Raw genomic sequence first — 13,993 nt, 5'->3', positions numbered from 1 at the left:
GAGAAAGAGAGGGAAAGAAACATCAATGTGTGGTTGCCTCTTGTTCGCCCTCAACCCGGGACCTGCAGGCATGTGCCCTGACTTGGAATCCAACCAGCGACCATTTGGTTCACAGGCCAGCACACAATCCACTGAGCCACACCAGCCAGGGCTAATCTTTCTTTAACATTTTTTACATAGTTGTTTTAGATAGTCTGTCTGATGATTCTAGTATCTGAAGCTCATTGTTGGGGGTAGAGGCGGTTTAAATCTGCTGGATTCTCCCTTATGGTGAGTGTGTTTCATGATCTCCATGCGCACATATTTGTTGATCTTAATATATGGGATTCCTGGTGGTCTAAGCAGGAAATGTGTTCCTTGAGAGAAAATCTAAACTGGAAGCCAGGGAGAGCTTATGACTACTTTATTCTCTCTCCAGTCTAACTGCTCACATTACATGATACTACTGACACAGGCATATTGGTTACTGTCAGCTCTGACATTCTAACATGTCTACTGTTGCTGGTTCAGCTGTTTTAAAAAGAATGTAACTGTGTTATTTAAAAGAACCTTTTGGAATAAATGGTTGGTCGTTGAGCCAGAAGTCATGTTTTTCAAATAGACTAAGAACTTATTCATGGCAGAGATTGTAATTTATTCATTGGCATTCCTTTGACACCTACAAGGTGCTGGCTTAATACTAAGTGAATGATAACTGGATTTTGTTATTTTCAAACCAAAGTATTTGTTATGAAGTCCCAATAGCTATACACCAAAGTTCTTAAGTAAAATATGCTGAAGAAAACCAGCAACTGTAAAGAAAACATACAAGTAAGACTAGGATATAATATAATGAAAATAATACTAAGTGAGGAACTTAGAGGTTTCACTTCTGGCTTTCCTGGGAAGTTTTTTTGGTAGTCAGGTTTCCTTATTTGTAAAATGATTTTTAGTATATAATTTGTTAGCTCTAAAATTCTTAGCTAGATTTATTCTTTATCTGTACAAACACAGAGCTCTCAGACTTCTACAATTCAACTATCTCTTGTATTTTGGACTTCCCCTCAGATAAAACAAAACCAAAACAAAATCCAGAATAGCAGTTTTACTTACCTTGCTATTCTAGACCTCTATTTCGGCCATTCCTGAACACAACCTAAATCTCTTGTATATAGTACAATCATTACTACATATGACATAAAAGAATTACTTATAAACTTTATTGTTTAACTTGTAAGTTAACAAAAATTGGCTGACCTTGCAGTACCACTAAGACGTTCAACAGCAACCCCTGCCCTGAGGTTTAAAACAGCAGGATATCAGCAAATTCCTTCAAAGCATAAAGCTGATGGGGAGTACAAGAGGAGGTGCCCAGCTATCACAATGGAAATAAACAGAATGAAACAGTATAATCTTGTGCTTCATTCAGGGAGATATCTTTTCTTTATCACTATCTTGTTTCTGGAACGTCATCCGAATAATGTGCTGTATCTTGCAGGTTCTTAGTATTGGGTTAGACAAAAAGTTCATTTGGTTTTTCTGTAGGAGGGCTCTAGTAGTGCTTAGTTGTCTTTAACTTCATTTGAAACAATTCTGTTACACTGTATTGTGATAACTGTCCTATCAGTGTGAATTAAAAAAAAAAACTTACCAAAATTGGTGAATTTTTTTTTTTTTTTCTTAGTAATGCAAAGTGTCCTGTCTAGGTAACTTTTAGACTACAATTGCTTAGGCAACTTGAGCTTTTATTGCATACATGATTTGGACACTAACTGTATTTGGAATTTTTTTTTTTTAGATTTCATTTATTTTTAGAGAGGGGAAGGGAGAAAGAGAAGGAGAGAAACATCAACGTGTAGTTGCCTCTCATGTACCACCTACTGGGGACCTGGCCTGTGACCCAAACATGTGCCCTGACTAGGAATTGAACTGGAGACCTTTTGGTTCACAGGCCAGCGCTCAATTCACTGAACCACACTAGCCAGTGCAAAAATGGTGAATTTTTGTGTAGCCATTTTAATATTGAAGATGGAAGAAAATATCCAACACTATTGGCATATTATGCTTTATTATTTCAAGAAAGGTAAAACCGCAACCAAAATGCAAAAAAAGGATTTGTGCAGCGTATGGAGAAGAGGGTATGGCTGATGGAATGTGTCAAAAGTGGTTTGCGAAGTTTCATGCTGGAGATTTCTCGCTGGACGATGCTCCACAGACGGAGAGACCAGTTGAAGTTGATGGTGATCGAATCAACATTAATTGAGAACAATCAATGTTATACCACATGGGAGAGAGCGAACACACTCAAAGTATCCAAATTAATAGTTATTAGTGAAAATGAAAAATCTGTCTCTTATCTTACAGAAAAAACTAAATAGACTTTTTGGTCAACCCAATAAATTATTTGCTGACTGAATGGAAGATTAAAAAAAGGATCAACTCAAAGAGTAGGCAGTCAATACTTTAAAGAACTCAGAAATTAGAGTGGAGACAGATTTTATCCCTAAAAACTTGCTCTCTATATCTCCTAAAATAATCCACATTTTATAACTTATCTTTTTTATTTGCTTTTAACAATTATCTTCCCTAGTGTGTCACTTGCTTAAATTTTCATATTTTCTTCTAACATTTTAAAGCTTTGTTTAATACACCAACGTAATTCATTTGCAATATATACCTGGGCTGTTTCCAAATTTTTACTACCACAAATAGTGTTGCTATAAAAATTCTCTTTCACTGATCTTGCTGTACATACATAAAAGTTCCTCAAGGTTTTATAAAAGACTAGGGGTGGAATTGCAAGATCATAGGGTATACATAATAAACTTTTTAAAAAGAGGTTGTTTTATACCAATGAACCCTCAAACCAAGAGTATATGAGAGCTCCTGTTGTGCTACAATCTTGCTAATTTTGGTACTGGTGAACTTTAAGATTTTATGCCCTACCTGGTAGGTATGTGTGCCAGTTATTAATTTATTGCCTCTGCTCTAAACCACTCTTTTTGGTTGATACTGGAGCCATAATGCAAACTGTTTCCTCTTGGCTCATTGTTAGTCTCTGCCAATAGAGGGCCCTAGATGGACACCGAGAGGCTGGAATTGGCTATACAGATTCTTTCCGTGCTCCATTCTGAAGTGGACTGGCAAGTGCACAGGCATCTTGGCAGAGTTTTAGCACAGCAGAAGGTTGCTCTTGCATTTCTCCACCCTGTTTCTTAGCAACTACAGTGGCATGTGCATGTAGCAATTCACTCTTTTCTCAAGTAAGAGTCTCCGCTGGGAGCAGAGGGGTAATCCTTACTCACTTGTCCCTCAGGTCCAGGTGTAGTCCCATCACACCTCAGAGTCCTTTTATTCTTTTTAGTAGGTGGCTACCTTTTACCTGCTTAACAATTCTTTACATTACATTTTCACTGTGTAAATTACTGGTGTGTGGTTTCCCTCTCCTGACTGGAACTTGACTTATGTTATAAGTAATGAGATATCTCAGCAGTTCTAAGGCTATTATGATATGTATCACAACAGACTGAATACAGAAGCATCTAAGAAAATTTTGCTATTTTGCTATTAAGCCAGATATTAGAAATCTGCAAGAATGCAAAACATCACTCTTTACATGTTTGTTATTTGCATTTATTGTTTTAAAAATGATTAAAATATTTAAACAATTTCTAGTATGAGAAGTGCCAACTAAACTTTTTTGGCTTTTTCTTATTTTGTAATTCTTTATGATCCCATTGTTGACTGAACTGCAAATATGAACTCTGTGGCTTGGTTTTCATTTTTTTTCCCAAGACAACCTTCTGAATCTATTTTTCTTTTGTTCTTCTTCACATACAGAACTTCTCAACATTTTTTTTTTACCTTTTTATCCCTGAAATTTTGCTGGTATCAAAATTACAGCTAACAAGTGTTAAATCTATAAAATATTTACATAGCACAGCACATTAAGCTTTAGACAGTTGGCAGTAAACCACATAAGAGGAAAAGACCTCCATTCCACATGTCATGTTTAGAACCAGGTGTTCCCAGTCCCTACCGGGTGACAGTAAAATGGTACCAGAAGGCAGCAGAAGCAACAGGCAGTTACTTCAGAGGATACTGAACACTATGATCTGGAAGCATGTGTGATGTTACCTTGTGTCATGTACCACTCCACCTTTCTATAAGGTGGTCTCATGATTCCAGAATGTCAGGTCCAGCAGGTACAAAAATGAAGACAAACACAGCATTTATTCTGTGGAGAGATCCTAACTCCTACTACTACTGTAATTTTAAACACTTGTCCTAAAAGCCTGTCACAATCATCATGGTTTTTCAGGTTGGGTGATCCAATGATCTTGCATTTGGCTGTTACTTCTTTTGGTGTACAGCTAGCACGAAAGCTGAGCTGGACAGCAACTAATGGCTGTAGACACCTCATGTGCAATTTTTTCCAGTAATACGGAAAATATTTTAAGCCTATAATTACAATGGAAAAGCTGATAAGGTTGTTTTCACCCTTATGAATACTAAAGCATTCTATCCTTAGTTCTCCTTAAGGTTATAATCCAATTATTCTGTTCATTTTCAGAAGAATACAATGGTGTCCAGTGGAGTAGCCAAAGTCAGGATTATCTACTCCACAGCAAGCCTGAAGTAAGGTAACAGGAAACTGGCATGCAAAGTAAATTGGACCGTTCAAAAAGTACTCCATCAGGACAGACCATGAGATTCTTCTGTTCTTCCACATCATATAGCTTTAGAAACTTCTTAAGGTCTTCAATGTACCCTTTATAGGACTCTAGATGAGACATTCTGAAGAATTAATATTCCAGTGCCAACACTGGTTTTAGAAAATCCGTTAAGTCCTGGACTAGAAATCTGGTCACGATATTTTGGAACTTTAACATTCTGAATCTGAGGCATAGTCCCCATTGTCAATGTGAAGAGTGCAGCCAGGAACCCATAAAAGTGTTGGTAGAAGAGTGAGATCAAACCCCAGCCCTTGGCAGTGTGTCCCAGCAACACTCTGCTGGTAGAGTTGTCTAACAGCTTCCACTCAGCCAGGCTCTGGGCGAAGGACTTCTTGTCTTTCTTTGTCATGGTGTATACACCCCATGGCAAAGGGAGGGGAAGGCGGAGGTTGGGAGGAGCTCAAGTGACATAGCCCTGCAACCAAAGTGATCACAGCAGAAGGTGGGACAGCCAAGGACACCCATTCACTGCCAGGCACTCAAGCCAACTGCCTTGTTTTTTCACTCTTTATGCGTCCTTTGATAAATTGTCTTTTGTTTTCTTTAATTTTAAGATTTTTTACTTATTATTTTTTTTAGAGACAGGAGAAAGGAGGGAGAAAGCCAGAAACATCAGTGTGCGAGAGATTTATCAATTGGTTGCTTCTTGCATGCCCCCATCCAGGGACCTGGCTGACCCAGACATGTGCCCTGACTGGGAATCGAACCAGCAACCTCTCAGTTCACAGACGAGCACTTAATCAACTGACACAGGCCAGGGCAAGGTCTTTGTTTTAATGTGGCTGAATTAATTTTATGAAGTCAAGTCATGAGATACTCTATGCTGTCTTCAAAAAGATTTATCATTCTTTTATGGTTAGGTAATTAATTCCAAAATGAATTAATTTTTGTGCATGGCATAAGTGAAATTTAATTTTTTCTGTATAAACAATTATCCCAGCAATATTTATGAAAAAGCTCTTCTTTTTCCACTATCTATAATTTCATATACAGATCAAGTATTCACATACATTGGTCTGTTCCTAGACTTCGCATTATGCTCCACTGGTTTCTTTGGCTACCTGAGACAATACTACACTCCGTTAATAGTAAGTCCTGAAATCTGGTAAAGTCAGTCTTCCCACTGGTCATTTTTCAAGAGTTTCTCTGCTCTCTCTTTAGGAGGACAGGGAGGAGCGAGCTCTCTGCACTTCTATATAAAATTCAGAGTCACTTTGTAAAATAGGAGGAAAAGCAAGCTTACTGAGATCTTAATTAAGATTGCATTGGATTTATAAAATAAATTTGAGAAGAACTGACATTGTTAAATAGTCTTCCCTATCCACAAATATCTACGTTTTCTACAGTGTTTCTCAATTAAGTTTTACAATTTTCTCCAGAGATATTACGTATCTTTTTAAAAAAATATTTTATTTATTTATTTATTTTTAGAGAGGGGGAAGGAGGGAGAAAGAGAGGTAGAGAAACATCAATTGGCTGCCTCTTGCATTCTTCCTGACTGGGGATGGAAACTGTAACCCAGGCATATGCGACCACCAAGGACCAGCGACCCTTCGCTTTTTGGCATGACACTCAAGCGAGCCACACCAGTCAGGGTGAGATATTACTCATCTTTTAAGATTTATTTCTAGATATGCTTGTAGTTGATATTCATTAATCTGATTCCATATTTGCAAATTCACCTGCTTGATAAAATTTATTTGTAACCCCAAAAGCAATACTTATGCTTTTGAACAAGTACAAAGTAGTGAAAATTTTGAGTTGGCCAATGTGCTTGTTCCCAGATGAGGTCAAATAAGGTGATGATGCTCTGCTCTCTTGTTTCAGCTATCATACTGGAAACATGTGTCCTTTCCATAGTTTATTTAGTGCCACATTTCTCTGCATTTTTGTGCTTTTGTTGATAAATGTGCTGTTTATAATGGCATCCAAGCTTATTGCTGAAGTTCTGCTTAGAATTTTTAAGCACAAGAACGCTGTGATGTGCCTTACTAAGAAAATACTTGTATTAAGCTTTGTTCAGACATTACAGTGCTGCTATGAGGTCAATGTTATGAATCAACAATATATTAAAATATGTATCTATAATAAGGTACCTTTTTACTGAAACACACATAAAGCAAAGTTATATATTGACTGGTGGATGAAAATGTAATCAGGGGTTGGTAGGAACCCCAATTTCCCCCAGGAGCAATGATTCAGTATTCACTAATTTGGCATTCACGGCAACTTTATATAACATAATTACTGTGAATAACAAGAATCAACTGTATTTTTTTCCAGTATAAAGAATTAAAATGTTTTTCATTTTCTTACTTTGTTTCTAGTATACAGTTAAATTAATGTTACTACATTGATTTGAGTCCAAGAACCTCACCAAACTTTTTTGTTTACTGGTTTTTAGAGAGAGGAGGAGGAGGGATGAGGGAGGGAAAGAGAAACAGAGAGAGACAGAGAGAGAGACAGAGAGACAGAGAGAGAGACAGAGAGAGAGACAGACAGACATCTATCTGTTGCCTCCTGTATCCTGACTGGGATTCAAATCCACAACCTTTTTGGCATATATGATCACGCTCCAACCAACTGAGCCACCTGGTCAGGGCAACTCTCTTAATAATTTACCTATAATACTTTTTCATTTTCCATGTATGCAATCATATTACCTGCAATTAATTGCAATTTTGGGTTTTTCCCTTTTCAATCCTTTCATTTATACCTTTTCTTTCTTTTCTTTTGAGGGGGGGTGCATGGGAGGGCTCACTGCTCTGGGTAGGAACCCCATTACAAAGTTAAACAGAAATGTTGCTACTGGGCATCATCCTTGTTTGGTTCCTCTTATTAGCATGTTTGCTGTAGGTTTTTATTTCTGGAAGATACGTTTACTGGACTAAAGAAGTTCCTTTCTGTTCCTGGCTTGTTTCATGATAAATGAATTTTTTACTCTTTCTGCACCTTTTGAGATCATTCAAATTTTCTCTTAATTTTTAAGCACAGTGAATTAATTTTCCAATATTAAGCCATGCGTCCATTCCTGGGATAAAGCCTACCTAATAATGATGTAATATACTCTTTGGTTCTGCTAGTTTCAGGTTGTTTTTGTATCTATGTTCATCAATAAGATTAGCCTATAATTTTCCCATATTTTTCTAGTCTAATGTTGGTGTCGATTATGCTAGTCTCATTAAGATGAGTTGAGGAGCATTCTCTTTTTCTCTGAACAAGTGCATATAGGCTTGCATTATTCCTTTCTTCAATATCTGGTGAACTTGCTGGTGAGGGATCTAGGTCAGGGACAGTCTTATTTTCTCACTAAACTTTTTTTAATGGGTCTCAAAATTCTGTGACAGAGTTTTGGTCAAGTTGTTTCCATTAAAAAGTACTAATTTTGAAAACAAAAAAACTTAAAACTGCCTCACACAAATGGCCCACAAAACATCTTCCTTTCCTTCTGAAAGTTTTATGATACACTACTATCAATATCCACTCCTTTTTTTTTTTGTATTGTCCTTCAGCTTTTATTATCATGTATGTAATAATTTTAATAGACTTTTTTTAGAGGCATTAACCAGTTTTTTTACTATTAAACTTAAACAGTCAATAGACACAAATAGCTCTGAGAGAGTTCTTCCACCACTGATTAAGACTGAGGTGGCAGGTATTAGGAATAATAATTCATTTAGCCTTCTGGGATTTCTGGGCAGCTTTGGTAACCTTGCCAGCTCCAACAGCTTTCTTGTCCACTGCTTTGATGTCATCCACAGCAATGGCCTGTCTCATGTAATGGGCAGCAAAACAACAACAAAAATCCCAGAGAAACTGTCAACAAATATGGGCTTTGCTGGGAACAATGGTAATGATTTTAAGAGTCTGGGGCCATCTTCCAGCTTCTTATCAGAATGGTGATCACTCTTCTCCTTCTGCTCAGCAACCCTGCAAGCAATATGAGCTGTGTGCCATCCAGTACAGGTGGATAGCCAGCACTGATTACTGGGTGGTTCAATAATCACCTGAGGTCTGGATGGTTCAGGATAATCACCTGAGCTTTTATAAACATTTTTGATAGACACATCCTTGACACTGAAACCTAGCTGTCACCAGGAAGAGCTTCACTTAAAGCTTCAGTGCCTTTCAACAGATATTACTTTAGCTCTAACAGTGACCAAAGCAAAAGTGACCACCATGCTGGGTTTGAGAACACCAGCCTCTACTCAGCCAAGAGGAACAGTCTGGTACTGCAGACATCCTAGAGTGGCAGACACAAAGGCTTGTCAATTAGATAAGGTGGTAACAGAATGCAATCCACAGCAGCAAGCAGCTTGGTTCCACTGGCACTGCCATCTTCACAGGTGACTTTCTATGCCTTGAATGAAGGCATGTTTGCACTTGGTTCTAGCATATTGTCACCATTCCAACCAGAAATCGGCACAAATGCCACTGTGCCAGGTTTGTAGTCAAGCTCCTTAATGTAGGTGCTGAGTTCCTTAATGGTTGCCTTGAATCTCTTCTTGCTCAACAGTGGCTCAATTGAGGCGATTTTATTAATACAAACAAATAGCTGTTTCACATCCTGTGTGTAAGCCGGAAGGGCATGCTGATAGGTCTGCCCATGCTTGGAGACAGCTTCTTCAAATTCACCAACACCCGCAGAAACAACTAATACAGCACAGTTAGCTTGAAATGTGCCTATGATCATCCTTTTTGATAGAATTTCTATGTCTTTGGGCATCGCTGATGGTCCAAGTTTCCCCAGAAGGACATCAATGGTGACACCATGCCTTCACATTCAGCTTTTGGCTTTTCCAAGATCCAGGCATACGTGAAGTAGCCCTTTGCCATCTCAACTCCCTCCTCAAATTTTTCTATGGTTTTGGTCAATCCCATCACATTTGTAGATCAGACGGCCAGCAGTGGTGGACTTGTGTCCAATGATGACAATGTTCATGAGTCTTTTCCTTTACCATTCTGGCTTAACTTTAATGGCAATTTTCATGACACCAGTGTTCTGGTGGCAAACCCATTACAAAAAAATGGGGGTGGTTCTTGTGGAAAGATTTCTGCCTACTGATTAGAATTTATTCAATGGTTACAGGATTAGAAATTCCTTAATTCTTTCTCAAGCCATTGTAGTTACTTGTATTTTTTGAGGAACTTAACCATTTTGTAGAAATTTTCAAACTTATTGGCATAAAGATGTTCATATTACACTCTTCTTAAAATCTGCAATAACTATAATCATATCCACCTTATACATTCCTAATACTGTTTACTGACGCCTTCCTTCTCTTTTCTTGATCAATCTTATCAAAAGCTTACTGATTTTATTATTTTATCAAAGAATCAATGTTTCCTTTGTTGAACCCTTCTACTGTATGTTTGTTTGGTCTTGTGGTTATTGTGCCCCCCCCCTCCATTTTCTTTTTATTGTGATAAAATATATATATATAACAAAATTTACCATCTTAACCATTTTTAATTGAAGAGTTCAGTGGTATTAAGTACATTCGTACTGTTGTGCAACCATCAACACCATTCATCTCCAAGACACTTTTCATCTTGCAAAACTGAAACTTTATACCCATTAAACAGTAACTCTCCATTCCACCCCATCCCCAGCCTTTGGCAACCATCATTCTTCTTTCTCTATGAATATAACTATTCTAAGTACCTCCTTGCATGTTTCTTTTTAAAAATTTCATTAGTTTCTGCTTTTATTACAACCCTCCTTTCCTTTTTGGCTTATCTTGCTCTTTTTTAAACTTCATGAGATAGATACTTAGCTCATTAATTTTTAGAGCTCTTTGATGTTCTTGACACTTTTATTAAGTGCTTCACATATATTAGCTTGTTTAATCCCACAGCAACCCTAAGATACAAGCTGTATTATCACTTTACAGGTGAAAAAACTGGAGCACAGAGAAATTAAATAACTAGTCTAACAAGTGGTAGATACAGGATTTGAACCTGATTAAGCAACCCAATTCCAAAGCTTGTATTCTTAACTATGAAGCTCTACTGTTTCCTAAAAAAGAAGAAGAAAAATTCACAAGCACTTATATTTAAACATACAGTATGAGTGTCAGGCTAGAGCAAGGGTTCACTATTGGTACACAGGAGAGCTGGTGACCAAGATAGAAAGGAAAGTTGAGATTTTATTGTAGAGGGCTTTAAACACCTTCCTAAGGAGCATGGATAAAGGTACTGCAAGGTTTAAAACAGAAACAAAAACTCAGGAAAGGCTACTGAGAGACATGATCTCATTCTTTCTTATTTTTTAATGTTTATTATCTATCTTGAAGTAATTCTATGTCAGTTATTTTATTATCAGTATCCTCATCTGTAAAATGAAGATAATAATCTTTGCCCCTAACTGTATTAGTTTGAGACTCAAAGAAATAATGAAAGGAATTTGTTAAATCATTAAGTAATAAAAAAATACATTTTATAGCATGATCAGAGTAGTAATTTGGTAACATTAATTTGTTAATAATAGGAGTAATCATCATCTTTATCATGACAGCAGCAGCTAACATTTATTAAGTGTTTATTATATGCCAATCATTGTTCTAAGCTTTTTAAATGTACTCTTAACTCTCAGTTCCCACATTCTGTGGGGTAGAGACTATCACTGGCTATATTATATAGGAAAGAAAACTGAGGCTAATTTAAATTGCCTAAGTTACAGAGCTGGGAGGTGGCAAAATCAGAATTCAAACCCATGTACCGTGGTTCCAGAGCCTATGACTTTAAACCATCGTATCTCCGGACATCAATGTCTATGTAGCCTAAAGCGAATGAAAAGTATATCAGAAACTGAGAAACTAGTTAGAAGGCTGTTATAATAATACAAATATATTAAATAGAGATAATAGGAAATTTAAAGGCAGAGAGTGAAGGAGGAAGAGATGGCAGAAGAAATCAGCCTCTGTAAGTGACTAAAAAATAAAGGGCTAAGAATTTAAAATTACTAAGGAACCATTATAAAATTAAAAACAAAACAAAACTGTAAGTTAAGTTTAGGAGGACTAGGTGGCAGAATAGAAATAATAGAGGACTAAGAGTTGGAAAAATCTCAGTTCTAGTCTCAGTTCTTTTACTAAGTTGTCATTTTACTTTGGGCAATTTCTTAACTGTTCTGGGCTTCAGTGTTCTCTTTTTGTAACAAGGAATAATAATATCTAATCTGCTGACCTGCAAAGTTGGTTACTATGAGTTTCAAATAACATTGTATGATAATTTCAATTTATAATATATTTTTACACAAATTATAGGAGTAGGGCTTTATAGATACATAAGGCATATTGCTTTAGACATTTTGAGCTGAATATCATCATGTAACAACAAAGCAGTAATTCCCAGAAGTAGTTGAAGACATAGTCCAAAATCTAGAGATACAGATATAGTACCTGTAGTTTTTAGGACATGAATAACAGTCAAATCTATGAGTAGATTAAGTCTCCAAGAGAAAGTGTGTAAACACGGCAAAAAGACAAGTCTGAGAGTTTAGTAAGGTGAGAAAACTGCCAAAATTCAAGCTCCAAATGGTTTCAAGACTTTCTTCACAAACCAACAACTACATGAGAAACCCTTAAGTTGGGTATATTTCAGAGTACCAAGCTCACCCCCCCAATCTGTCATGACATCTTATCAGAACAAAAGTCATACATACATCTCTGTATCACCAGAGTAAAAAACAACAACAACAACAAAAACCCAAAGAAAAAACCATTAAGCTCTGATAACAACTAGCATAAACTCACTTTTTAGTTCAATTAATGAAGAGAATTTAAAACCAAAAATGACTGTTGTTTATGAAAACCTGGGATAACAACAGGCCTTACGAAAGTTCCATCAATATCAAAGCTACGCCCTCTCTCACACATTTCTAATGCAATACAAGCAAACCTTCAGTTACAGAAATTCTTCTACAATCTATATATAACATGGGCACGTGTATGTATTAAACTTATTGGTGAAAAACTGAAAAAACTTACTGAAGTGGAAGAATAGTCCACAGTTTTCCAAGTGTGGACATTCATAAAGACAGTTTCCCTGTGCTTCAAATTGAAATTTCAGCTACTCAGTTCTTACAATGATGTATACATGCAGATGAATTGGCATTTTTGTACCTTAGCTAGAATCTCTAGGACACAAATGACAAGTAAGTATCATTGGGCCGCTTCATCTTCATTTATGCTCCTCCCTCTCAAATGTATATTTTCATTACAATAATAACTAGCACATCCAGCTTCTCAGCCCATGGAATTTCAAACCAGTGAGGGAAGGAACTGGAATAATTAGGTAACTATGTGGAAAGAAAAAGTTCCCCAGCCCATCTGAAAGAATTAGTTTCCCCTTCCGCCATCTCTCTTAACGTATGACAGTGAGTCCACCCCATAGCAACTTTTAAACAAATGAAACCAAGTAACTCTTTAAAGGGATTAAAGGAATAAAATAATGCCTCATTACAGAGGTCTCTCTCTAATAGGCTGCCCATGGCTCAAATTTAATCATCAGATGTGTATTTTTTGGCTAACAATATTTTTTTAATGTGATTTCACTTCACACATTTAAAAATTGGGAGACTTTGTATAAAAATCCAGATTTTGACCTAGCTTAACAAGTGAGAGTCCTTGAAAGGTCTTGCAACATATGTTAACACTGGGCTCATATTTCTTTATGGCCATAGGCCAGAGCTGACTAGCTGCTGCCCCTTTTTGATGGGGTTTTTCTTCACATTCAACCCACTTCACTCATCTATGTTACCTGCCTGGAACTTATATTTTTTTAAATTGGTTACTGCTAGCATATATAGGAAAGATACTACTTTCCTTTGTTGAATTTGAATCTGGCTATTTAATTGAACTCTCTTATCAGTTGATTCTAGGCAGGCCAGGGGTTGGCAAACTACCAACCTTGGGCCAAATCTGGCATGCTGCCCATTTCTGTAAATGAAAGTTTTATTGGAACACAGCCACCCCCATTTATTTGTGCCTGTCTACGACTTCCTTCGTGTAAGAATGGCAAAGCTGAGTAAGTGGGACAGAGATCCTATGACCTGCAAAGCCTTGAATACTTACTACCTGGTCCTTTAAAGAAAAAGGTTGCCTACCCCTGAAGTAGATAATCATATTATATGCAAATAATGACAACCTGTCTCTTTTAAATATGCTCTTATTTATTTAGAAATCAATGGACTAACCAACAAAATGGTGATCAGTATTAATAGAAGGCATCTGTCTTGGAATGTGTTTATCGTTTTACGATTAAGTCTGATATTT

General features: G+C 36.8%; 1 protein-coding gene and 1 pseudogene across 7 annotated transcripts in view; both read right to left on the bottom strand.

Moving 5' to 3' along the window:
* The window catches only part of RPRD2 (regulation of nuclear pre-mRNA domain containing 2), a 92,709-nt gene that overhangs the window by 33,336 nt on the left and 45,380 nt on the right, over nt 1-13,993 (bottom strand). The gene's annotated exons all lie outside the window — the stretch shown is intronic.
* LOC129071666 (sodium/potassium-transporting ATPase subunit beta-3-like) lies at nt 4,172-5,095 on the bottom strand (annotated as a pseudogene).

The sequence above is a fragment of the Pteronotus mesoamericanus genome, unplaced genomic scaffold, assembly GCF_021234165.1.
Source record: "Pteronotus mesoamericanus isolate MK-2021 breed Mesoamerican mustached bat unplaced genomic scaffold, CSHL_Meso_final contig_1108, whole genome shotgun sequence".
Lineage (NCBI taxonomy): Eukaryota > Metazoa > Chordata > Mammalia > Chiroptera > Mormoopidae > Pteronotus > Pteronotus mesoamericanus.
This window is presented reverse-complemented; position numbering and strand designations above follow the sequence as displayed.